The sequence below is a fragment of the Lactuca serriola genome, chromosome 9 (assembly GCF_051521515.1).
Source record: "Lactuca serriola cultivar US96UC23 chromosome 9, Lser_US96UC23_V15, whole genome shotgun sequence".
In the NCBI taxonomy this organism is placed as follows: Eukaryota; Viridiplantae; Streptophyta; class Magnoliopsida; order Asterales; family Asteraceae; genus Lactuca; species Lactuca serriola.
This window is the reverse complement of record NC_136416.1, coordinates 96,952,007-96,978,169: the sequence shown is the minus strand read 5'-3', so window position 1 is coordinate 96,978,169 and position 26,163 is coordinate 96,952,007. Positions and strand designations below refer to the sequence as shown.

Below are 26,163 nucleotides of genomic sequence, written 5' to 3'. Positions count from 1 at the left end.
CTTACCCCCTTGACATTTGTTGGAGGTGGTAATTTGGCTGTGGTATCAACCTTCGCTCTATCCACCTCTATCCCCATCCTTGATACCTTGTGACCTAACACAATGCCTTCTTTCACCATAAAATGACACTTCTCCCAATTGAGAACAAGGTTGGTCTTCTCACATCTTGCTAGCATAAGATCCAAGTTGGACAAACAGTCTTTAAAAGAGGACCCGAAAATCGAGAAGTCATCCATGAAAACCTCCATAAACTTCTCGATCATATCATGACATATAGCCATCATGCATCTTTGGAAAGTGGCTGGTGCATTGCATAACCCAAAAGGCATGCGTCTATATGCAAATGTTCCACTTGGGCATGTAAAAGTGGTATTCTCTTGATCTTGTGGGTTAATCGGAATTTGAAAGTACCCCGAGAAACCATCAAGGAAACAATAATAAAGATGTCCGGAGAACCTCTCTAGCATTTGATCGATGAATGGTAGCGGAAAATGATCTTTTCATGTTGCATCATTAAGCCTTCGATAGTCAATACAAACGCGCCACCTGGTAACTGTCCTTGTTGGGATCAACTCGTTAGCTTCATTGGTTACCACTGTCATTCCTCTTTTCTTTGGCACAACATGTACTGGACTCCCCCATGTGCTATTAGATATTGAGTAAATGATACCAGCATCTAATAGTTTCACCACCTCTTTTTTAACTACTTCTTGCATGTTTGGGTTGAGTCTTCTTTGGCGTTGTACTATTGGTTTAGCTCTTTCTTCTAAATTGATCTTATGAGAACAATAGGTTGGACTAATCCCCTTGATATCCGTGATCTTCCATGCAATGGCACCTTGTCTCTTCTTTAGAATTTTAACTAAGCTTTCTTTCTCGTGTTTCGCCAGGTCGGAAGCAATGATTACTGGCTTTTGTTGTTCTTCTTCTAAGAATGCATGCTCTAGGTGTTCGGGAAGGGCTTTCAGGTCGAGTTTGGGTTTTGCGTCAGCCACCACGATGTGGTGATCCTACCAAGTCGTGGTGTCGTGGTTTTTAATTCCAGATAGCGAAAAAAAACCTTGCCACGTTGTGGCATTCTTACCACGTCATGTTGTGTCTTCTGTCTCTTGCATTGCTTCATTGTACTCCCCTTCTTCCAATAACTTCTCCAATTCTTGAAGGTCGAGTTCAGGATCAAAATTTCCTTCATCAAGCACCATAAACCCCTCATTTTCTTTTTCTTTCCAACCCACTAGTTCTTTTTCCAAAATTTCATCCAACACATCAACGGAAAACGCCGTATCATCACTCATCCTTGAATGTTTGATCGCCTGATTAACTCCAAAAGTCACCGCTTCCTCTCCAACACGTAACGTAAGCTTGGATTCCCTTATATCAACTAAAGCTCAGGTAGTGCTCAAAAATGGTCTTCCAAGAATGATCGGGACTTGCTCATCTTCCTCCATATCCAACACAATAAAATCTGCGGGGAAAGCAAACTTGTCTACTTTCACTAGTAGGTCTTAACAAATTCCCCTTGGGAAGGTCATAGTCTTATTGGCTAGATGGATAACCATGCGAACTGGTCTCGCTTCGGGAAGATCAATCTTTTTGAAGAATGAGTATGGCATCAAGTTGACACTTGCTCCTGAGTCGGCTAGAGCATGACTTGTTGCTAGATTTCCAAAGCACGGTAAAGTTATGCTCCCTGGATCCCCCATCTTCTTTGGTAGCATGTTTAGCATTGCAACAGAGCAAGTTTCATTTAGTACAACTTTTGATAATCCTTCCATTTTCTTGCGGTTTGTCAATAGGTCCTTCAAAAACTTGGCATAATTTGGCATTTCAACTAAAGCCTCAAGGAATGGAATGTTGATTTCAAGAGATTTTATGTGATCTAAGGACTTCCGGTAATCTTCAACATGCTTCTCTTGAATTGCTCTGCTTGGGAAAGGAAGTGGTGGACGATATGTCTTCACCGGCTCAGTATTTTTCTCCTCGGAGTCTTGCCACGCCGTGGTAGATCCACCACGTCGTGGTGATTGCCCAGACTTGTTATCTTTATTTTCTTCCTGTCCTTCCTGGTTCGTTTCTGTCAATAGGGGTTAAGTGAGTGATAATTTTCCTACTTCTAGTTGTGATGGCTTGAATGTGTGCTCCTCTCGGGTTTTGTTCGGTATTTCCCGGAAGTCCTCCCGGTGCTCTTTCATTGAATTGCGTAGCTAGTTGCCCAAGTTGTTTCTCTATATTTAGGATCGAAGCTTGCTGATTTCTCAAGAGTGCTTGCTGGTTTTTCATCATCTCCTGTTGTTCCTTCATCATAAGTTGTTTCTCTTTGATTGCTAATTGTTGCTCTTTAATTGCTGCTTCAGTTACCTCGTGCCTTTTTTCAGATACTGCTGCAAATCGAGTGAGCATACTCTCAAAATCAGATTTCTTCTCAACCGTTGGTTCTTCTCTTTGATAAATGCCCCCCACTCTTTGTTCATACTTTTCTTCCTTGGCCTTTTTATACTCATCATAGGGCAACCACTTCTTCTTAGGCTTTCTCCAGTCTTCATCTAGACGATCGCCGCTTGAGTAGCAAGCTTGGACCTTCTGGTTTCTATTTTCATCTAGGTCACATTCCTTGGTTAAATGCAGCCCGTTGCAATTTTCACATCCAACCCTAATAGCATGGATTGTTTGGTCCATTTTAGTCATTCTTCTATCCATGCTTTGCAACATTGCCATTACCGCTGACATATCCTTCGAAGCAGCATTTGCTGAACCCCTTGTCACATCATTCCGTGGATTATGGTATTTTCTAGAATGTTTAGAGAATTCTTCGATAAGTTGCTTAATCTCCGCTGGATTTTTCTTAGTAATAGGGCCTTGAGAGTCAAGAAGTTGGCGGTTGGTGACGTTCACCCCATCATAAAAGATCGAGACCTCTTGATGCACATAAAGGTCATTTTGGGGTTAATTCCTTATAAGACCTTTATAACGTTCCCAAGCTTCATATAATGATTCCCCCAATTGTTGTTCAAAGTTGGCGATGACTTTTTTTAGCTTAGCCACCTTGGATTGTGGGCAAAATTGTTCCAAAAATAGTTCACACATATGTGCCCATATTGTTACCGCGCCTGGTGGTAATGCCTTCAGCCAATATTTTGCGGCTCCCTTAAAAGTGATAGGGAGCATTCGTAACATACCGTTTCTCTTGGCACATTTGGGATGTTAAAGTAGTCGGCAATGTCGTTCACTTCATCTAGATGCTTGTAAGCATCTTCGTGATCCTTTCCAGTGAAAGGAACCTCCTTCAGTGCGATAAGTATATGCCCTTTGAGTTCAAAAGTTGCAGTGGCAGGAATGGTGGGTTGCACGAGGCCCGGTTCGGTGTCGTCTCGAACTCTCTTCTTGTATGCCTCCATTGAAAGATCTGCAATGTTGGCCATGGTGTTGTCAGGTTCTTTGTGATCACTTCCTTCTAAATCAGTAAAACTTTCCTCCTTCTCGGTCTCGTACTCAGTGTCTTCTTTTGTGTTGTTGGACTCCCCCGTTTTCTTTCCCTTCTTTTTACCAAAAACCGATTTCAGACTCTTTAAAGGGGACTTCTTTGGAGTATCTTTGTCAGCCTTGTCCTTGTTCTTTCGAAGAACGGATTCCGGGTCTTCGAGTGGTGGAATCAAAGATGAATTTGATCCACGGGTCATAAACGGTCTGCAAATAAACAAAGAAAACACGTAAAAGAAAAATAAAATTCTTACAGTAGCTTTACCACGACGTGGTATAAATCACCACGTCGTGATGAACCTAAATTACAAATATACTTAAAATTAAAACTAAACTCTAACAGAAAATAGTCCTAACAATTGCAATATAAAGTAATTAAAACTGAGCCGTTCCCCGGCAACGGCGCCAAAAACTTGATGTGTAATTTAATATGCTTATATTTTATTCAAGTTAATTTTATAAAAATAATTTACTTAACTAGACTATTAAACACACTAGGCAGTGTACCTAATCGTGCAATAGTATAGTAATGGTAAGAATGAATGTCGAACACAAGGAACGGTGTTTATATTGCTTTATTTTACTATTGACTAATTAATAACTAAAGTTAAAGAGAAGGTTTTTTTTCTAGTTTTGCAAGACTAGATACTTAATTTACTAAACTAACTCTAAATTCACTTAATAAAACTAGAACTAAAACTACGCAAGTAACAAGTATGAATTACCAAGGCGAGAAAGAGACTTTTGTTCAGCTTCGGATTTGTTGTTATTATGGTTGTTTCATAGAAGTGCAATGGATTTAGTTTCAATGGCTACCGATTCCTAAGATGACCAAATTGGTATTCACTAATTTAATCCTTTAGCAAACTATCTTATTTATTTGGTGATCAAGCGGACAAACTTACAAGTTCACTAGTGTTCAGTTTGAGTTGCTTAGACTTATAATTAATTGACCAATTAAATTTATTGATTCAATTCTATATATGATTTTTCGTCATATATTGGCTCCTATACTTTTTTACCCACTTTTCTACTTAACCCTAGGTTTTAATCAAAACTCTAGTCCTACGATTTTGCAAGTCACAAGATCATAAGATTCAAATTCAATTAAGAAAAATAGTCATTCTATCCTAATCAAATTCAACAATAAGCAGATTAAAAGCACTTATCAAAAATACTTGAGGTTCTTTAATAAGCAAAAGTCAACAAATAACCAAATCACTAAATCCTAACTTTGAAATCAACCATGTTTAGTCAACTCATCCTAGCCAAACGAAAGTCATGAGTGTTTAGCTCATGATTTCAGCAAACAAATTCATAAAATCGAGATTCAAAAGTAAAGACATCGTTATTCCTAATGAAAAATCGAAAAGTAGAGTTTAGTTGCCTTGGATCTCCTTCGTCTAATGATTGTGATTGAATTCCTCGCTTCTAATGCTTAATTCTAGTGCCTTTGCCTTAAAAAACATCGATTCTCCAGAGCCAAAAGTCCCCATTCAGAGGTTTATGTGAGATATTTATACTTCTCCCGAAAGCAGGGCACCACGTCGTGGTGATTGTGTTTATCCCGTATTCTACACGTCATCGAATCTGATCGGGAATCTTCAAGACACCACATCATGGAAGATATTACCACGACGTGTTGGGCATATTTTCCTTTATTTTAGAGCTCTAGTCCAAACTTTCAACTCCAAGCTTCCTTAATCTAGCTTCCAGCTTCCTTTTTGCTCCAAACAAGTATTTTAATACCTACAACATGATTCATAGCAAATTAAGTATCTTTTGTTCTAATAAGGGCATAAAAGCAATTATAATATCAGGATATGTTGTATAAATATGCACATATCAGTACATCAAAGAGATTGTACGATTGCATGGAAAGTCAATATCCATCATCTTCGACAGAGATAGTAGATTTACCTCACGGTTTAAGTAATCACTACAAAAGTCCTTGGGAACCAAACTCGACATGAGTACAACTTATCACCCTCAAACCGACGGGCAAAACGATAGAACCATACAGACGCTGGAAGACATGTTGAGAGCTTTTGTGATAGACTTTGGTAAAACTTGAGATACCCATTTACCGCTCGTCGAATTCTCATACAATAACAACTATCACACTAGCATTAAGGTTGCTCCATTCGAAGCTCTCTATGGACGTAAGTACAGATCACCTATGTGTTGCGCTGAGGTGGGTGACACGCAGCTAGCAAGGGGACAAGTGCCTAACATCACACTCACTGACCCTAAGATCATACGGGAAACCACGAATAAGGTTGGAGCTATGCAAATAAGCGACGCAAACCCTTGGAATTCCAGGTTGGTAACACGTGTTCTGCTAAAGGTCTCACCCTGGAAGGGAATGATAAGTTTTGGAAAATGTGGGAAGCTGAATCCAAGGTATATTGGACCGTTCGAGATCCTTGCCAGAATCGGCCTGGTGGCTTACAAACTTCGACTACCACAAGAACTCAGTGACGTACACCCCATCATCCACGTGTCCAACCTGAAGAAGTGTCTGTCCGACAACACTCTTGTAATCCCACTTAATGAAATCGAGGTAAACGAGAGTCTACACTTCGTAGAGGAACCTGTGAAAATCATGGGCAGGGAGGTCAAAAGGACGAAACAAAGATGCATACCTATTGTGAAGGTCTGTTGGAACGCCAAGCGAAGGCCTGAATTCATCTGGGAACGAGAAGATCAAAAGAAACAGAAGTACCCACATCTTTTTCCTAGCTCATGAGCACTCACTCTAGAACTTCTTCCTTCTTCCTCGATGAACCTGCAAACTCCCAAAAAAAACAATAAAAACAAATTACAGCAAATCACAAGAAGAGAGAGAGTGCGACAATCCCTCCCCCCACCTCCTTCTCACGCCTCCTCACCGCCGGTGCGGTGTTTCTCCGAGCGAGAATAGCCCCCGCGCCTCCTTCCCGCTTCACTTCGTCCGAAATCATCTTACTTTTGAATCATTTAATGATTCATATTGTTTGTTGCTATATATATATATATATATATATATATATATATATATATATATATATATATATATATATATATATATATAATTTCTTACATTCATATAAAAAATTTCCTTCTTTTATATATATATATATATATATATATATATATATATATATATATATATAATGATAAATATTAGATTTAGCTTTTTATTTATGGGTATATATGAAACTCTACAATTTATTTATTTTTAACTATTATTTTAGTAGCCATATTTAACTGATTATTTCATATCGGATGTGTTTGATATTTGGAAGTGTTTAATAAAATGCATGTTCGGTAGAGCTACTGAAAGCTGGAAGCTACCAGTTACTGAAAGCTGGAAGCTGGTAGCCGGTAGATACTAATTGATAATTGAAAGTGGAAGCTGTAACTTTTATTTTTATATAAGTGTTTGACAAAAATAATTAAAAACTTTTAAAATATATAAATTACATAAAATGACTTCTATAAAACACCTCATTAATATTTTAAAAGGTAACTAAGTCAATTTATAAAATTAAAAAAAAAAAAAACTTTTTGTTAAGGTTATTTGAAGTAGATTTGAATTTTAAGCTCTTTGTTTAGCTAAAGATATAAGTCCGTATTACCAAACAAAGTTTTATTTCAAGAGTTTTTTATTTTCTTATAAGCTAAAAGGTTAAAAGATTTCAAAAGTGTAACCAATGACCAAAACGATTCTAGTGATTTTTTCAGTTATTTATATTTTATTAAAATCGTGTAACCGTTTCTTTGCAACTTTTAAGATTAATCAGCATGTATGGATCCTTTACATTTTATGTGTTTTTCATATTTAAAGTCTTTTTTAGTTTTTTCATTTAAAAATCTTTGTGTACTCATCAACTTTTTGTTGACCCATTTGACTTTTGGTGTGCATTGCTAGTTGATGCCTCGTGTGAGCTCATGGATACTTATTATTAAAGGTATAGTGTCTAGAAGACCTGGATGGACTTTAAGATATTGTTTGTTATTTTTGAAGAAGAGATTCTCGATCACTTATGTCTGTGTCACACAGACAACATGCAAATTAAAACTTTTACCTTGCACATCCTTTTTAAAAGGTAATTTGACAAAATATTGGGATGAAAGTTGAGGATGTTTCATATCATTTTTTTATAAGAATCTTGGACATGAGCTACTTCATCATACATCGAAGAACATGAGCGTCAATGATATCACCCACAAGCTGGAGGTAAAAGTTTTAGGTTGTTTATATAATTATTTTCATTGTTTCTTAAATAATCATTATTATTAAAAGAAAAATCTTGCTATGTAGGTTGGTTCTGGTGCTCTGACAATGATTTTGGTGAGAATGGGGTATGCAAATAAATAGAGGATGCTTAATTTGTGTGGAGTCTAGAGGTTGATCGTATACAAAATCATGATGAGTATGAGTGTTTATGATAAGTTGAAAATTGATTTCTTGACTTTAAAGCTTATCTCCCTAGATTGTTCCATTGAAAGCACTATTGGGGGTCCACAAACTGAGTAACTTATCTCGACCTTCAAGCTCATTATTTGTCATGTTTATTTTAAAGAACTAACGACTCTCCAAGATATATTAGAACCTTTTTTTTAAAGACCGAATTTTTATTAATATAATATTAGGAAAATGCTAGCAAAACACTATAAAGGAATCGAAAGAATAGGGTTAATAATCAAGCATTCCAACTAATGCTATTTTTCATATTCCGAAACAAAATCCGATTACAAAAGTAGTCACACAAACGAATAACATAACTCCCACTAAATAAGATGGTATTTTTAAAATTCCACTGAATCTACCGTTTAGTCATAGTACTCGATTCCAAAGCTAGCCACTTGGTCATTAAAAAATTAACTGCGATATGTTGCACCACCTCTACCACCGTGTTGAAAACAAGAACAAGAATATCACACCATTTAGTAACAAGTGTTCACTCATCTTTGGCAAATTCACACGTAATAATAAGATGTGCGAGATCTTTCGTTTCCGAATTACACACCACATACCATCAAAGAAACATTAATTCATTTTGTATCAAACTTTAGACGAGTAGGCAATCTACTGAGACCACAAAGTCAATAAAATATATTCATCTTCTGTGGGAGATACTTATTCCACCTCGTTGCAATAGTACCATCCCGAAGAGAATTACCGTCAATAATGGTTCTCAATGTTGAGACCATGAAGTGATCGTCTCCACCGAAGTCAATCAACTATTGAAGCTACAACATCCATTTTTTTTATACATTTTAAAGTCTTTGAAATCTTTCAAAAATATCACATCATATTACAAAAGCTTGGTTATCAAAAACCATAAATTTTGTGTCCAAAACATACACAATGGGTGAGCAAACATATCACAACCATTCTAAAAGTAACAAGAACAAGTCAAGTGAAAGGTTACGTCCAATCCATGTCCTTCTTATTATTGGCATCTCTCCAACTATGGCTTTGTGCAAGATGATGGAATACATGGCAACAATAAAACACATATTAGACAATCTAGTGTGGTAAGTAATATAACAATTTCAAATCACAATGTCAATATCAATACAAGTATTTTCCAAGAAGTAATCCATTTTATAACACCCGATTCTCGATATATATTTTAATTGTTTAGTATTTAATGTGCATTTTGGAGGGTGGTGTTTAGCTGAAGTGCAACACGCCTCATAGAGGGCACGATGGGCATGGGTGCATGTCAGCCGTGGAGTTGCCTAATTGACGGCGCGACGTTCCCTAGCTGTCAGAGAAACCTTAATTTATCGGGCCTTGGTCCCTATTTAAAGGTACTAAACCCTAAGGTTGCCTCATTTGGCATCATACATTCTTCACAAATGTCCCACTCGAAACCCTAGCATCCATTTCATATGTTCTTGAGCTCTAATGTCTTTGTTGTGTAGCTTAAAGGAGAATGAAGTCCATCTTGGTGCAAGAAAGGCTAGATCCGGGATAGATCCAGCTACTTCATCACATTTTGGACCGCTTTAAGTTATAAAGCTCCTTACTAGTTCTGTTGTGGCTTAGCCCTATGTTTTGGTTTTAAAATTTTGAGATGTTACAAGTTGGTATCAGAGATTTGGTTTGAGGGATTTGGAAGAACATTCATGTGAGTCCAAACTCAAACTAGGGTTTGAAAGATTTTATAAAGCTTTTTGAAAAAGTTTTTTAATAAAATGGAGGAAAGATCCGATTATAGTTAGGTACAACTTAGAAACAAAAGTGATTCTCAGTATCTCAATACTTGCTATATTTGTTGATATGTGAACTGTTAGAAATGCATGCTAATATGTAGGCTAACGATCTTTTGAAGAATTACATGTTAGAATTGCCTAATTTTTAAGATTCCTTGTTTCCTTAGAATTTTCTTATTATGTGCTATTTGAAGTTCATGCTAATGTTAGCTAGTTGTTAAGTAAGTTCTTTAGAGTTATACATGATTGGTATTAAATAGACTTATAATTCTTGATTTATCCTTACTTCTTGTTCCTTGTCTGGTTGTGGGCTTAAGGTAGAATCACTTATTCGACCATCTATCTAATCCTTGGTTAGGTGCGACTTGCATTTATGAGTAGATTGTCGACATTAGTAGGAACTTCTAGTGGCACAAGTGAAATGGAGGGAGGAATCCTATAAAATGTCTAAAAAGGTTAGTAGTATGTGCTCGCGTAGGCACATACATGTATGTTAGGACACCTAGTGGGGGTCATTTGGGATGACTTGGAACTTTTGGGCAATTCTTGGGACTAGTACGGATATTTGTGAAAGATAGTACGAGCCCGTAATCTTGGAAGCAAAGGATATGCACTTGGATCAAGAGGGGTCATAAGGCTTCTATGGATCTTATAGTTGAGTAATAGTGTGGGTTAGAAATATGAATTCATTATAACTTATTCCCATTTATTTCCTACAACATGGTGATGACTCGTCAGGAGGCTGGTAGATCGGCTTCGATTATGGGCGTAGACAACCAGGGAGGACCAGGTCTAGGTGATATGGACCAACATGATTTTGTCGTATCTGAGGTTTAAACGGTCATACTAGAGGAGATGCCGAGTATGTTTGGGAGGATCAAGTTGACAACCATGTTCGATGTGTTATATGTGCCTTCTAAGACTGCTACTGGAGTCGGTCGATCGAGGACCCGATATGTAAGATATCGTGACTTCTCTACTTGTCGGCCTCCTTGCTTTTGGGGAGGGAGGAGCCAATATTTAGCATGCGTTGGATGGCTTATGTAGAAAGAGTCTTCCTTACTAGATTTTTCCTAGAGGAGGAAAATTTTATGTTCGAGTGAACCTGTTATCGAATGGAACTAGAGCTTAATGGGGTCAGATGGTCAGGCCCTTGGGTTAACTGTTATTTAGACTATGTCATGGGGAGATTTCATAACCAAATTTTTCATAGAGAATGTGCCTCCGATTGAGGTGCATTAGATGGCACGAGAGTATACAACTTTCTAGCTAACCATGAAGTTAGTTGTTGAGATCACTAGCAAATGTATAGAAATGTGTTGTCCTACCCTCAATATGCAACGACGAAGAAGTTAAAGGTGTTACAATACTCTGACATGTTGATGACCAATATTTTATAGTATGTTGGTGTCACCAGATGCCAGATACTTAACGAGATGGTAGAGGTAGCCCAAAAATAGGAGTTGAAGTTGGAGTCTCAGAAGAAGAGGAAGCAGACTCGGGTTCAGACGCATCGGTAGCAACCAAGAAATTCAAGGCCGCAGATTCATGTATTAGGGGGACAGAAGGGACACATGAATGAAAAGCATGGGAAGATGTATGATGGAATGTGTTAGGGAACTGGATTCCACAAACATGGCAAGGAGGGACACTATAGTAGGGATTGCAGGCAGGTTTTGTGGTTGTGCTGCAATTACAATTAGGTGGCCCCCTTTAATGACGATTGTCCTTTCCTCGCATCAAGCACAATGCACACTCTAGCGCCTGCAACATTGAGGATTACTAACGGTCGCTAGAGGAGAGCTAAGGCCCCGAAGGCCATGGGTCGGTACTACCAGCTCACAACAGAGGAGGCTATAGCAGCGCCGAATATTGTTATTGGTATGTATTCAATTATAATTTATGCTGCTCTTTCCTTTTTGTACTTATTGTTGTGTATGTGATTAGGTATGTTCCTTATAAATTCTATGTATGTGTTAGTATAATTTGACTATGGGGCGAGTCGTTCCTTTATTTTACCTGCCTTTAGTAGAAGCTTTGATGTTGCTCTCAGAGCATTTGACCACCTGATAGTGTTTAAGGTAGACGATGAATATACGGTTTCAACTTTATGGGTTTTCCGTGATTGTGTAATAGAGATCATCAAGATGAGGTTTCCAATAGACCTCAGTCCTATTCCTATGAACAATATTAGTGTAGTGATTATGTAACACCCGCTTTCATTTATAGTAGTTAATAAAAATAAGTCTTTGTTTATAAAAATGTAAGTGAAAATATATTGGTTTTTACCCAAAGGTTCAACATTAAAGTTATAGTAGACATCGATATGAATGTGTAGATATAAAGAACGTCAAAAACGGAGTTCATATGAAGAAGTTATGATTTTTATAATTTTTGGTGAATTTATAAAAATCACTATGGAATGGAGCATTGAATTTACCTGACTCCACAAGTTCATGCTTGCGTGCACGAAAGAGGAAAATCTGATGGACAAGTGGCGCACGGTGCGACCTCAGATTTTGCACACTATAAAGTGAGGGTCACACAGTCTCATTTTTTGCTTCATTCTCATTCAAAGAGTCTCTCTCTCTCTCTCTCTCTCTCTCTCTCTCCCACCCCTCGAGCATTTCAGTCCCTCATGATTCAACTTCTTATTCTATAATTTGGATAACAAAGTTGTGGAGGTTTCAAAAGGATATCTAAGGAAGCAAGAGTCAAAATTTTGCTTGCGAATGTTCCTATTTCATTAAATCGTGTAAATTGATATGAACCTATAGTGCTAGATTAGTCACCAATTCCAGTTAAAAGTACTTATTGGTCTACTTATAGGATTTCAGAAAAATTATTGGCTGAAATGGCCCTGCCTCCCGACTGTCTTGCCTGGTTGATCCTTAATTGATAGCCATGAAAATATAATTTTGGGATTAGTGAAGGACCTAAATATTTAGCTGTTATGCTAAAATATTCAATAACCAGAATAGTATATTACAGGTTGTTACGTGCTAGTTGAGACATCAACAAGCCAACGTATTTAGATGCTTCGAGAGTGATCAAGTGAGTTTTCTCACTATACTAGATATTACAGTATGCATCCTCTATATGTTAGGAGGTTGTTATGCTGTAAAGTTTTGTTAGGCAAGTCCATTAGCTTATTCATTTCCATATTGTGTTGAATAGTTTGTTTGTTTTTCGGTTATAATTGTTGACATTTCATGTTGTGAGTTGAGGGCAGTCCAACATTATGATGAAGGCCAAGATGAACATGCAAACCCACTTTATGTTGAAGGCCAAATGGACGGAACAACTTTATGCTTAAGGCCAAAGGGGCGGAGCAGCTTTATGCTGAAGGCCAAGGTGGCAGACCAACTTTGTGTTGAAGGCTATTGTCTGCATTGTATGTATATTGTGGTATGTGGTATTTTGGGGAACTCATTAAGTTGTGGCTTAAAATTATGAATTAAATGTTTTTCAGGTGGTTCTTCTAATCGTGGGAAGACTCCAGCGTGTTGTACTCGCATCGAAGAAATAATTATGTTTTAGACTTCCGCTAAACTCTCTGTTATGTTTAATGAATGTAGGACTATGATCTTTTAATGAAAAATAGATTTTGGAGTTAATTTGTATATGTTTTAAAAGTAAAAATTTTGGTTAAAAATAGGGATGTTACTGTTGGATTAATGTCTAAGTCCATAACTATAATTGGTAAGACTTGACCCGACCCGGCATGGTCCATTTGGGTTGTATGGCATCATGCATTTGGATAGACTAAAATGAGAGAAATAACACTTAAGGTTTGTTAATATATTATAAGTTCTAATATATTAATAAGATTATTTAATTAGTATTGATCAAGAATTAATCTAGGATTAATTAAGTGATCAAAAGAAGACTAATTAAATATATGGGTTGATTGTGTAAATCATCCATACTTGTAGAGTGGGCTAATGCTTCATGGATTATCAAGTTGGGCTAAAACCCATAAGATGATCCATGGATGCTCCATGGTGTATTTGAACCCATGGATCCAAGGAAATGGAAAGCCATGACAATTAGGGTTTACCCTAATTGTGACACTATATAAAGATCATATTGTTGGGAAAAATCGGCCACTAGAAAAAGTAAGTAAGGGCGAGCCGATTTTCATGATGTGTGGTTTTTCTCTCTAAGTCTTGCAAGTGCATATGATGTTGTGTGAACCATTTGAGGTGTCACACTTGGGGCACTAGGCACTCAAGCTTCATGAAGACATTCTACATCAAAGAGGTATGCATTCTATTTTGTTATATTCATTGTTTTGTATGCTAGATTAGGATAATACCTTGGAAAGTTCATATTTGCATGTATAATAGAGAAAACATAGATCCAAGGTATTTAGGGTTGCATGTACACTTAGGAGTGTTAGAATGCTCAAAAACCATCAGTGGTATCAGAGCTTAGGCTTGTTTTCTTGTTATACTTGCAAAATTGGCTGAAAAAATCGAGTTTTATGTTGTCTGCTCAGCAGACTCGCCGAGTCCACTGATGTACTCGCCGAGTCCAAGGAAAAATGCATCTAACTCGCCGAGTTTGTTCGTGAACTCGACGAGTTGGACCCCCAGGCAGCATATATTCAACTTTTTTGGCTGGAATTGAACTAGGAACATTACCCTAAGATGTTTTTGGATTTATAAACTTGTTTTTGATGTGGTAATGTTCATGCTAATCCAATTTCAAAGATAATTATTAATAGATTCATGTTTTGTATTAGTTTAAGGTTTAGACTAATTACATGAAAAAGTTTGATTTGAATTATCTTGTTCTTATGAGTTGCTTAAATTAATAGAAAGTTATGTGAAATTGTTGTTTTTAATCTATTTTAATCTAAGAGTTGATTCTAAAATGTGTTTTTGTAACTTGTCCTCAAGTTATATGAAAAGTCACATTTAAGTTTCATAAAACTCATAAAAGTTGGCAATGGTTACAAAAAATGAAGAGTCTTGTCCTCAAGTTATGGAGGTTCAAGAGTCACTTCATTAAGTAATAAAATGTGTAACCTTAATTAATTCCATAAGTTACAAAATAAAGGAAAAGTTACATTCTTTAATAATTTAAAGTCTTCCATAACTTGTCCTCAAGTTATGGAACTTGAAGAGTTTTTGGATTAAAACTACTTTAAACACATAAGTTATGGAATTAAATAGTTTTGAATAGTTTCAAAACTTGCCCTCAAGTCTTGGAATTTGAAAAAGTTTTCACTTATGAATACTTTAATTCCAAGTTAGCCCTTAGAATTTTAAAACTTAAAATTCAACCCTTATACTTTATAATATTATAAGTTAATAATATATATATATATATATATATATATATGTATGTATGTATAAGAGCAAGTCAGTCTTACTGTTAGTAGGCCTCATTCATGAAGCCGGTCGATAAGGGGGTATAAGGTTACTGCCTATAAAATGGCAGTTTAATGGGTGTCCACTCTCACCCACCGCTTCCTTGACTGGTGGAGGGTCGTTAGCCGAACGGGTAGGACAAGGACTATAATTCTCCCTTCATTAAAAGTATTAATGATAAATACTAAGTAACTAAACCTTTTATGAATACCCAATCTTAGTTTCTTAGGAAAAAGTGAATAAGGTGCTAATCCATGAAATTACACTTTGCACTTTGTTTAAGTCGGTTAGTGGAGCGTGTGTGGTTAACCGACACACTAACCTGGACTTAACAAGGTAGGCAAAGGGTAACTTAATATTTATCATAGTATCGGTGGAGCGTGTGTGGTTAACCGGGATATCGATTAAGGGGTAAATATTAAGGGTACCAAGTATATTTGCATGGTTACTTCACACCTTGTTTTGTGATCCTCAGCATCCCAGTCACAAAACCTGAAGGGCACACTCGAGATTGAAACATGCCATTGAACAGTTCAATGAATCTCAAAAGATCTAGGAGTTTCAAATCCAATTAAAACCTAATAATACATTTCGTTTATCTTTGTGGAAATTGGTGAATCGTCATTCACCTACCTTCAAATATTTTATAGCTTGGATTACGGCATCCCTCTTCCGAGTTATAAAATAGTTTGTAGGTTCCTAGCCTTAGTATTTCATATTGGGTGTTATATTAAGGACTTTTAATCAACTATCTTGAATATCTCCCAAAATATGTCTAGTTCAGACATCTATGATCCTCCCAAATCTCTTGGAACTTCACTTCCTCCACCTTCTCCAATTATTCTCCCTAACCCACGAAGTTCAAGGTCACTCAAGCCCTATTGGCAAGGCAAGGTCTAGGTGTGATCACATCTTGGAGATGAAGTCACATATTGACAAGCTGGGAGAGTTGGGTGTCAAAGTCTTGAGAAAGTTGGTGGTTCAATCACTTTCTAAGTCACATAGCGAGTTCCTTTGGGACTCCTATGAAACAGACTATGACAAGACCCTTAATGATCTTATCTAATTGCTAAGGTCAACTTCCTAAAACTTTATGGACGTTGACAATAATGATATTGGATATCCAGTAAAGCTCTCTCTTCCTAATGGAAAGGGATCGGCCATAGTCAACTTGGTTGACCAAATGGTAAAGAAAGAGACTAAGTCTGAGATAGTCCCATTATCAAGGGTCCATTGCCAAAGAAAGGGGCATTGGTTGCGAAGCTGCCAATTTACCTAAGGATGTTAAAGTCAATAAGTTTGACTCTACTTCAGGTAAAGTCCACTATCTAACTTTGCAAAGTTCCTATTCTGAGATTCTTGATACATGATGCGACTAGGTCACATGTTGATGTTCTAAGAATCAAATAAAAGTGAAGAGACTTAAAAGAAAGAATATGCTGAATCTGATCGCGTAGATGGATTTCTATCGCATAGTTTGAAGATCGGATTCTTGAGCTACTTCTTAGGAGTTATGAGATAATGCTTAGGAATAGATAACAACAAATTTTCATATGGATTGTAAGGATAAGTTTGTCCGCAAAGTTTTAAAATAAAAGGAATTTTTTGATTTTATTTATTTTATGTATCCTTACAATGGCGTTTGGGAAAAAATTGTTGCTTATATGATTCCATTAATAGCAAGAGTGGAAATATGAAATCGATTCTTTCATTTGTGGTAATGTCTAAATTTACCAAATAAGGAAAGATCCTTATCACCCAAGTTTTAATTGGACCAAAACTTGGAATCATGCAAGTTGTATAGCATGATGGATGAGAATTTTTTATCTTTGGAAAATTAAGACTAGTTCCTTGTTCACATGTATATGTGAGTCAAGTGAAGGACTAAGGGGTCGAGTACACATTCTTGTGCACTGGTCAAGTCCACCACAAAATATCGATAAGATTATTCGTCATAATTTACTAAAACTCAGTAAATATGGTTATACTTACAAGCTTAAGTGTAATTCTGAGACATTGGAAAAAGGTTCCAATGTATGGCAGAGCGAATAAGAAGAATCAAATTAGGCAGAAGGATAAAAGTTTCTCAAATATGAAAAGATGGGAGAGTACTTTAGTATCATGTTTTAAGACCATCTTAATGATTTTGAGACCTTATTAGAATTCATCCTCTAAGTCGATTCTGATAGTTAAGAAGAGGAGTTATGAATTGTTGAAGTGGTTAAATCAAGAAGATGAGTCATACTTCGTTCCAAAACAAGTCTTAGAGTCATACTCCAAGATTGTAACTTGAGTGACATATCTTAAAGGAAGGTTTCTTAACACAAGTCAAATGTAAGAGTAAAAGTTTTCTACTCTTGTACATTTGAAATTGGTAAGTTGTGATGTTTTGGATAAAACAAATACCAAATAAGGCCAATTGTGTGAAGTGATCACTATCTATTGGATGTTTGACAAGGGAGTCTTATATGTCAAGAGGACAGTGGGAGTCTTAAAGGTCTTGAAAGTCTCAAGAACTAATCAAGAATAAAAAACCTGAAGTTCTTCACTAGCACACAACTTGAGGTTTATAACCTATCGTGTTGACATATTATGTGCCCAATACAATTAAATTTGGCTTTGCATATGAGTTCTTAGAGTTCTTAATTGGTTGCACAACAACTTGGAAGCAATGGCAGGCCCTTGAGCCACCAGATGGCAAGAAATTAAGATTGAGTTCAGTCCATATGAATTTGGATCTGTCATTATCCTTGTCTTGTGACTATGGTTTTGACAATTCACATGGATAAGAACACATACACCATTAAATCTAAGTGTCATAAGGTTTCTCTCCGATTCATGAAAATGATGGTGAGGAAATACTTTCACTAAGTAGATTTTAGCTAGATAGCAATTGTGATATTTGCATTCTCAAAGTCGTTAGTGGAGCGTGTGTGGTTTACCGGCACACTAACATGGACTTGTGAGAAGTGGAAAAGGTCTAAACAATCAAGACTATGATTACGACATCCCTTTTCATAGTTCCTAAAATTGTTTAGACACACCTGTGAGCTATCTAAGATAAGGTGTATGATTATGATAAAGTTTTATCTAAGCAATCTAGTATCAAAAATCTGAACTTTGGTAAGAAAGTCAATAAAGTATTGATTTCTAGAAGTCCAACTGATTTCTGAGTACATGTCAAAGCTAGTGGGAGCATAAGTGTTATGCTAATAATCATCATGTTAGTGGGAGCATGATAATTATGATAAGTATTGCAAGTTAGCAATGTTAATTATAGAAAACAAAAAGTTTCAATTGGGAAAGAGTTGTTTTGCTATAATTAAGGGAGAGGAAATTATACTTCATCTCAAATCTAAAAGCTTAGATTGAAGTTTTAATCGTATTTAGTCAAGGATATATATATGAATTTCATGTTGGAATGGCTCAACATAAGGAAATTCTGTATATGGGTCTATTATTTGCGTTCTCAAATTTGGTTATGATTACGACATCCCTTTTCATAATCTGAGTTTTGAGAACTTGGCAAATAGAAATAGAAATGTTATAGAAAAAGACTGGTTTAGTCTTCATGTGAGACATCATGAATCATTTCCCATATGCTTCGGATATAGGATCGATTACATGTGCTATATTCATCCTTTCTAAAATTTTCCAAATGCCTGGGGCATTAAGAAGGGAAAAGGTCTAGAATTGGATATGACTAAAAGGATTAAACAATTGTCGATGACAATCTAAGGTTTACCAAAGATTGGTTGCTCAAGGACAGTTGGAAGTATAGTGATAATTCTGGAAGGACCATATTGACATAATCTGTAAGGAGGCAACTCTTGTTCAGAAGTGATAGTCAAAATGGAATCTGGAAATGTTTTAAAGTTAGAAATTATTCAATCTGTGTAAGATTAGGAAACTTAATGCAAGAAGGATGTTTCCAAGGAGCTGATCCCTTTGGAATGATCTGTAATGGTTGTTGTCAAGTCTTTCTGACTTTGTGCATAATCATTACAAGGATCAATGCATATAAGTTTAGAATGTAACGGATTTCATTAAATGGCATGAATTTGGAATTCTTGCATTTGCAGTAAGGGTTTGGGACTGTGAAAGAGGATCATTGGAGTTATGTTTAATTGATCTAATTCACAAAGTAAAGATCATAGACAAACATAGTATGCATACTTGGTGTATGGCATGACTAGTGTTTAGAATAACATAGTGTACATGCTTGGAGCATGGGACAACAATTGTTTTAAATTCAAGAATAAAGTTGATAACTGAAACAGTATACAATGAATAATGTGTAATCATATGGTGATAAATAAAAGGTACTTTATTTATGTTCATAGGTTTTGATACCATATTGGATTCAATTATTATTGTGTTTCACTTTGCATGTTTTGACTTCCAGAATAAACTAGGTTATTCTTTCGGAATGACTAAGTTATTCAAACCATCCACAGTCGGTCATATGTTGGAAGTAGATATGAATCAAGACTGTCATGGGTTGGCTTGTAGTGGTCTAAGATGTTGGATAAAGGGCTACAACACTCATGAGTGCTCATAAGTTTTGAGTATTGGATTCAACCCGCACTCATTGGAATCACTTCATGGATTTTATCACGAGTGATCATGAGACGATAATATCTTATATTCTTCAAACCTAGAGATATGAGTTGTTACTATGAGTTGGTTATACATTGATTGCATGAAAACACATTCGGTAACTCGATGTTATAAACGTGCCTTTGTGTATGATTCAACAAGTAGTAGAACAAGCCATATGAGTCAAAGTTTATCCATTGCTTTTACCTTCAGGATAAAAGCGATATCTATGGGCCCCTCGATGATTTGATGATGACAAATGGAAGTGCTCGGCCGGGCCAGGACTGATTTGATTTTTTCAATTAGTCAGTCGTCATAAATCGGAAATCGGGAAACAACAAATGGACATAGAGAATGATTATAATCCATGTCTCAGTCCATATGATATCTAGAACGGAGGAATATATGATCCCTTATCTAATGGACAAGTCATTGACAAAGGTCAGAGTTCATCGACAAGGTCAGAGTTCGACAGAAGCTTTCGAGAGCTACGATTGCCAGTCGGTTCTTGAAGTCATACGCAATAGTATTTTTAGACTTATCCAAGTGGGGGACTGTTGGATTAATGTCTAAGTCCATAACTATAATTGGTAAGACTTGACCCGAACCGACATGGTCCATTTGGGTTGCATGACATCATGCATTTGGATAGACTAAAATGAGAGAAATAACACTTAAGGTTTGTTAATATATTATAAGTTCTAATATATTAATAAGATTATTTAATTAGTATTGATCAAGAATTAATCTAGGATTAATTAAGTGATCAAAAGAAGACTAATTAAATATATGGGTTGATTGTGTAAATCATCCATACTTGTATAGTGGGCTAATGCTTCATGGATTATCAAGTTGGGATAAAACCCATAAGATGCTCCATGGTGTATTTGAACCCATGGATTCAAGGAAATGGAAAGCCATGACAATTTGGGTTTACCCTAATTGTGACACTATATAAAGATCATATTGTTGGGAAAAATCGGCCACTAGAAAAAGTAAGGGCTAGCTGATTTTCATGATGTGTGGTTTTTCTCTCTAAGTCTTCCAAGTGCATATGATGTTGTGTGAACCATTTGAGGTGTCACACTTGGGGCACTAGGCACTCAAGCTTCATGAAGACATTCTACATCAAAGAGGTGTGCATTCTGTCTTGTTATATTCGTTGTTTTGTATGCTAGATTAGGATAATACCTTGGAAAGTTCATATTTGCATGTATAATAGAGAAAACATAGATCCAAGGTATTTAGGGTTGCATGTACACTTAGGAGTGTTAGAATGCTCAAAACCCATCAGTTACAAGTTCATGTCGGAGCCCTGGTTTGAGGGATTTGGATGAACACTCGTGTGATTCCAAACTCAAACTAAGGATATGAGATTTTTTACAAACAAATTTGAAAAATGAATTTTTACAAAGAAAAAGGAAGCAATACATACAGTTAGTCAGAGCTCCGAAAGGAAAACAATTCCCAATATATCCATACTTGTTGTATCTGTTGATATGTGAACTATTAGAAATGCATGCTAATATGTACGCTAAGTATTCCTTCAGGAAGTGTATGTTAGAATTTTCTGATAACTAGGTTGCCTTGTAGCCTTAGGAAATGGTTGTTAGGTGCTAGCTGAAACATGTGCTAATATTATATGGTTTCTAAGTATATGCTTTAGAGTTTTACATAACTAGGATTCTATAGCCTTACTTCCCATTCATTGTTTTGTTGTGGGCTTAGGCATAATCATTTATTCGACCATCTATCCAATCCTGGATTACATACGAATTGCAAAAGCAAGTGAACTATTGATGTTCGAAGAGACTTATAGCGGTACTAGAGCATGGATGGGGGGAATCCTAGAAGGAGAGTCTAGGAAATTTAGTGTTGAGCTCATTGAGCATGTAGGTGTGAGATAGGACACTAAAGAGTAGTTTAGTATAGTGAATTAGAAACATTAGGACAAATCTTTTCTAAGACAATGGAACAATATGAGGAGTGTCTGAGGGAGGTATTGGAGGTCCTTAGGAAGGAGAAGTTTTAGTGTTGTTTGATACGGGGGCTATCCATTCCTTCACGTCACTTGTGTTTAGCAATAATTTCAATGTCTCCAAAGGAGATTTGGGCCACCCTCTCGAGGTCAAGCTAGATGATGACCGGAATGTTAGAGCATCGAGTGTTTACTGTGGTTGTACCCTAAAGATTTATAACGCGAAGTTATCAATATATCTCATTCCTATTCCTATGTGTGAAATGAACATAGTGGTGGGCATGGATTGGCTGACCAATTTTCGAGCCTTGATTGATTGTAAAAGAGTGTTAGTACGAGTTCAAACCCCAAGTGGGAGAGAGCTTACCATCTCCATTGACAGTTCTAGAAGTAGTACGACTTTCTGTGCTGCCACGAAGGCCATGATGTATTTTCAACATGGTTGCATGGTATTTTTGGCATATGTTGTCAACACTTGAGGAAATAATAGGGAGTCCATTAAAGAACTACCAATACTTTGTGAGTTCCCTAATGTTTTCACCAAGGAATTGACGGGTGTGCCTTTGAAGAAACATGTTGAGTTTAGGATTGACCTATTCCTTGGTGCAACACCGATAACCAAGGCACCATATCGTCTTGGACCACCAGAGATGCATGAGTTGTCCAATCATCATCAGGATTTGATAGACAAGGGGTTCATTCGACCAAACAGTTCACCTTGTCGAGCACCAATCTTGTATGTCCAGAAGAAGGATGGTTGGCACTGAATGTGTATTGACTACAATGAACTTAAGAAACTCATATCGAAGAATCATTATCCATTGCCAACGATTGAAAACTTGTTTAACTAACTTCATGGTGCATCACAACATTCCAATATTGATCTACGATTAGGGTACCATCAAATGCAAGAAAGAGAGGAAGTACCAAATACGTCCTTTAGAACTCGGTATAGCCACTATGAATTTGTAGTGATGCCTTTTGGGCTCACTAATCCACCAACTAAGTTCATGGATCTAATAAAATGTGTGTGCATAACGATTATCTATCATTCAATGATCATGTTTATCGATGATATTGTGGCAACCCGAAAACTTCTACCCGGTACATCTAGTCAGTTAGTCTAAGTTAAAATCATTTATGTAAACTCCTAGCACTGATTAAGGGCTCATTAAAGCATTTAAAGCCTTGAGTACTACCAAATTTTGAATTAGGGATGGGTTGATTTAAGATTTAGGGTTGCAAATAGGCCAAACACTCCATCAAAGTTAAAATCATGTGTGTGGCCGCACACCCGAGTGTATGGCTGCACACACGAGTATGTGGCCGCACACCCAAGTGTATGGCTACACACACGAGTGTGTGGCTGCACACCCGAGTGTATGGCTACACACATGAGTGAGTGGCCGCACACTCGAGTGTATGGCCGCACACATGAGTGTGTGGCCGCACAACCGAGTGTATGGCCGCACACATGAGTGTGTGGCCACACACCCAAGTGTATGGCCGCACACCCATCCTCCAGCCGCACACTCATCCCTATTTATATAGGGTGACCCCCTCACTCATTCCTTTCATTTGGCTGCACTCTACTTTCTCTTTCTAAAAAATTCATCCAAGAACACTCTAAGGGCCTCAGAAACGTGAAGAATTCCATCATTTAGCTTGTTATACAGGTAAAACACCCAAATCTAAGCTTGAAACTCTTCATTTTCTTCGTGTTCTTCATCACTTGAAGGTGTACGTCTGCACACCTTCATAAGGTGGCCGTACACACCTCAAAAACCCTCCAAAGTGAGAGTTTTGGCACTCTATCTCTTAGTTGGACATGTTTTGAGCCTTGAAACACTTGAAAATCGACATTTGGAGCATAAACAAAGAGTGTACGGCCGCACACTCCCGTGTGCAGCTGCACACACACCCTGGCCGCACACTCCTTTGTGCAACCGCACACACAGCTTGGCCGCGCACCATGGCCGCACACAACTTAAAGGTGGCGATACACAAACCTAACACAATCCTTTAAGGTCCTACCGCTTAGTGCAAGTAGTCCTAAGTTCCTAGAGTGGTTCTCCATCACATTTAGTGGTGAAATACCTTCATTTGACTCCTTTATGTATCACTGCATGTTAATTAGGATCAAATTGTGTTAATGGGTTCACTTGAACACCCAATTTTTCGTGCCAATCCTTCATTCAAATCACCCGAGGTGAGTTCATACCCCTACATTTTCGGTGTTTTTAATGTGTTCATGGAGGGAATACAAGCCAAACTCAAAGTATTTTATGAAGTTTTAAACTTATTAATGCAGTCCAACGATTTCCTCATTTAATAACATATTCATATATTTTATCTCTTTTTGTAATATGTTGAGCATAAAGGAAACTTCTATTTTGGAAATCAAACTTCATAGCTTTCAGAAAGGTTTTTACAAAGCATTTTCCATATCAACTCTAATAAAATATAATGGGTATAGTTTGGGATAACCCTCTAGGCAGTCTCTACCTAATCAGATTTCATAAATGAATATATATAAACTATTGCAGATTTAGTTTATGTTATATGATTTCTCAGAAGTATAAAGTACATTTATTCAAGGATAATTACTGTCTTATACTGATTTCTTGCTAGTAAACTAGATTATACAAAATTGTGAGGCACTACTTCAATACTGTACCCTTAGGTGTATAGTGATAAATCCTTTTAGTATAACCAGAGTCTCCTAGAGGGAGAGCGTGAGATTTGTGAATAGATCTATTCGGGGTTGAAAATCCCACACCTGAATTGCTAGCTACAGTTAGGCGGGCACGCTTGGGGTGAACAAATGTCATTTAGCTTAACGCCTGAAGAACGTTATAAAGGTTTGTCGGTCATATCAAGTATGGTTATACGACTCACAAAATAAGTATAAACTAACTTTGTTTACGGACTCTCTTCTTCATTTGTTTTATTTTAAGTAATAAAACTACTTTTATATATGCTGTTAGAAATCAAGGACTTCTAAACTGGCATCTCTACCTCTAGGACGGATAACATGTTTTTCTAAAACTGATGGTTTATTTTCTACTAATAGACACTCTTTCAAGACCGTTTTTCATAAGAAAATACAGGATTTTCTTGAAGAACATTTTTCAAATGGATTCAAAGAACATTTTCTCACTAAAACTAAATGCTTATGAACTCACCAGCTTTATGCTGATATTCTACAAAACTGCTTGTATTCTTAGGGAATTAGTAGACAGGTACTTCCAAGAGTTCGGAGAAGTCGGAGCATTAGAGTCGCGTCTTTACTATTTTACTTTCGATATGAGCAAAACTATGTATTAAACAATGTAAACCTTTTCATATATGTATTCAATGTCTGGTTGTGTTTACTATGCTTGCTATGATACAAGTGTTGTGATACTACGCATGACGTCAGCCACCCCCGAATGTTTCCGCCGTTCCGGTTTAGGGGTGTGACAGATTGGTATCAGAGATCTTGTTTATAGTGAACTAAGTATACCGAACCATATATGGTATACAATTATAAACATTAAGGGGCCTAAGTGCTTTAAACTAAAAGTATACTTTAAAAAATATAAGTATTTTTTATAAAAGTATACAAGTATAACTAAGCACCCGAACCAATGTCATAAGTAGAACAAAACAAAAGTATTTGGATGTTGGACATCGCGGTTAAACCTGGGCAGTTATGTAATCATGTATAAGGTCAATATAGCCTGATCAACTATATTCATTCGAGACACGACCAACATGTGCTTGGGAGTGACTGTGGTGTCACATCAAGTCTAAAACTTACCTAGGTACCAGAAAAGTTCTAGAGTCAAACATAAGGGTTAAAAATACTATAGGAGTCTTTTAGGATGCTATAACGACCAAACCAAAAACTTACCCAAGAATCCATCATTAGAAGTATTATAGATTCGATGCCTATTAACTATTCCTTTAACCTCGCCTCGTGTAGATAGCATGGCTAGATTCCATCTTCCTGGTGACCCGTACTTTCCCAACCAAGGAGATGATGGATGGATCGAGCCAGAGCCAGAAGGAAACCATGAAATCCCTTTGGAAAATGACATTGCCGAACCATTTCCCAAAGTGACTGACTCGGAACCCGAATTCAAAAACATACCTCAATTGACCCCAATACCAAATCCTAACCCTTGATTTGAACTCCAAGGTCCAACGTCTATGTGGGTCAGGAGTTTGAATAGGTGGAGCTATGAGCAAGACCAACCCCTCCCATATAACGGAAACCACAACTTCTACAATCTAAATGAAGCAGCCCCCCAGACAGGGCCCTTCCAATCCTGATACGCTGAGTGGCTCGTAATGTGGAGCTATGTATGGAAACCCTTCAGCGAACTATGGAGCTCGAAGCTGATTCGAACACCAGCACGGACCGCATCCGTTGCTTTGAGATTGCTCATGCGAGAGCTGCAAGGAACAATGAAGCCCTACAGCGAGAGTTAGCTACCACTCGAGCTGAGCTCATAGAGCTCCGAGCACGCCAGACGG

General features: G+C 37.1%; 1 non-coding gene and 1 pseudogene across 1 annotated transcript; both read left to right on the top strand.

Annotated features, from left to right (window-relative positions):
• The first annotated feature begins 2,929 nt into the window (after window positions 1–2,929).
• Window positions 2,930–3,036, top strand: LOC145077560 (small nucleolar RNA R71). Its single transcript, XR_013693302.1, has one exon. It is a non-coding gene; the product is annotated as a small nucleolar RNA R71 (small nucleolar RNA).
• Window positions 3,037–26,012: 22,976 nt separating this feature from the next.
• Window positions 26,013–26,163, top strand: part of LOC145075965 (mitogen-activated protein kinase 7 pseudogene) — a 77,144-nt pseudogene continuing 76,993 nt past the window's right edge.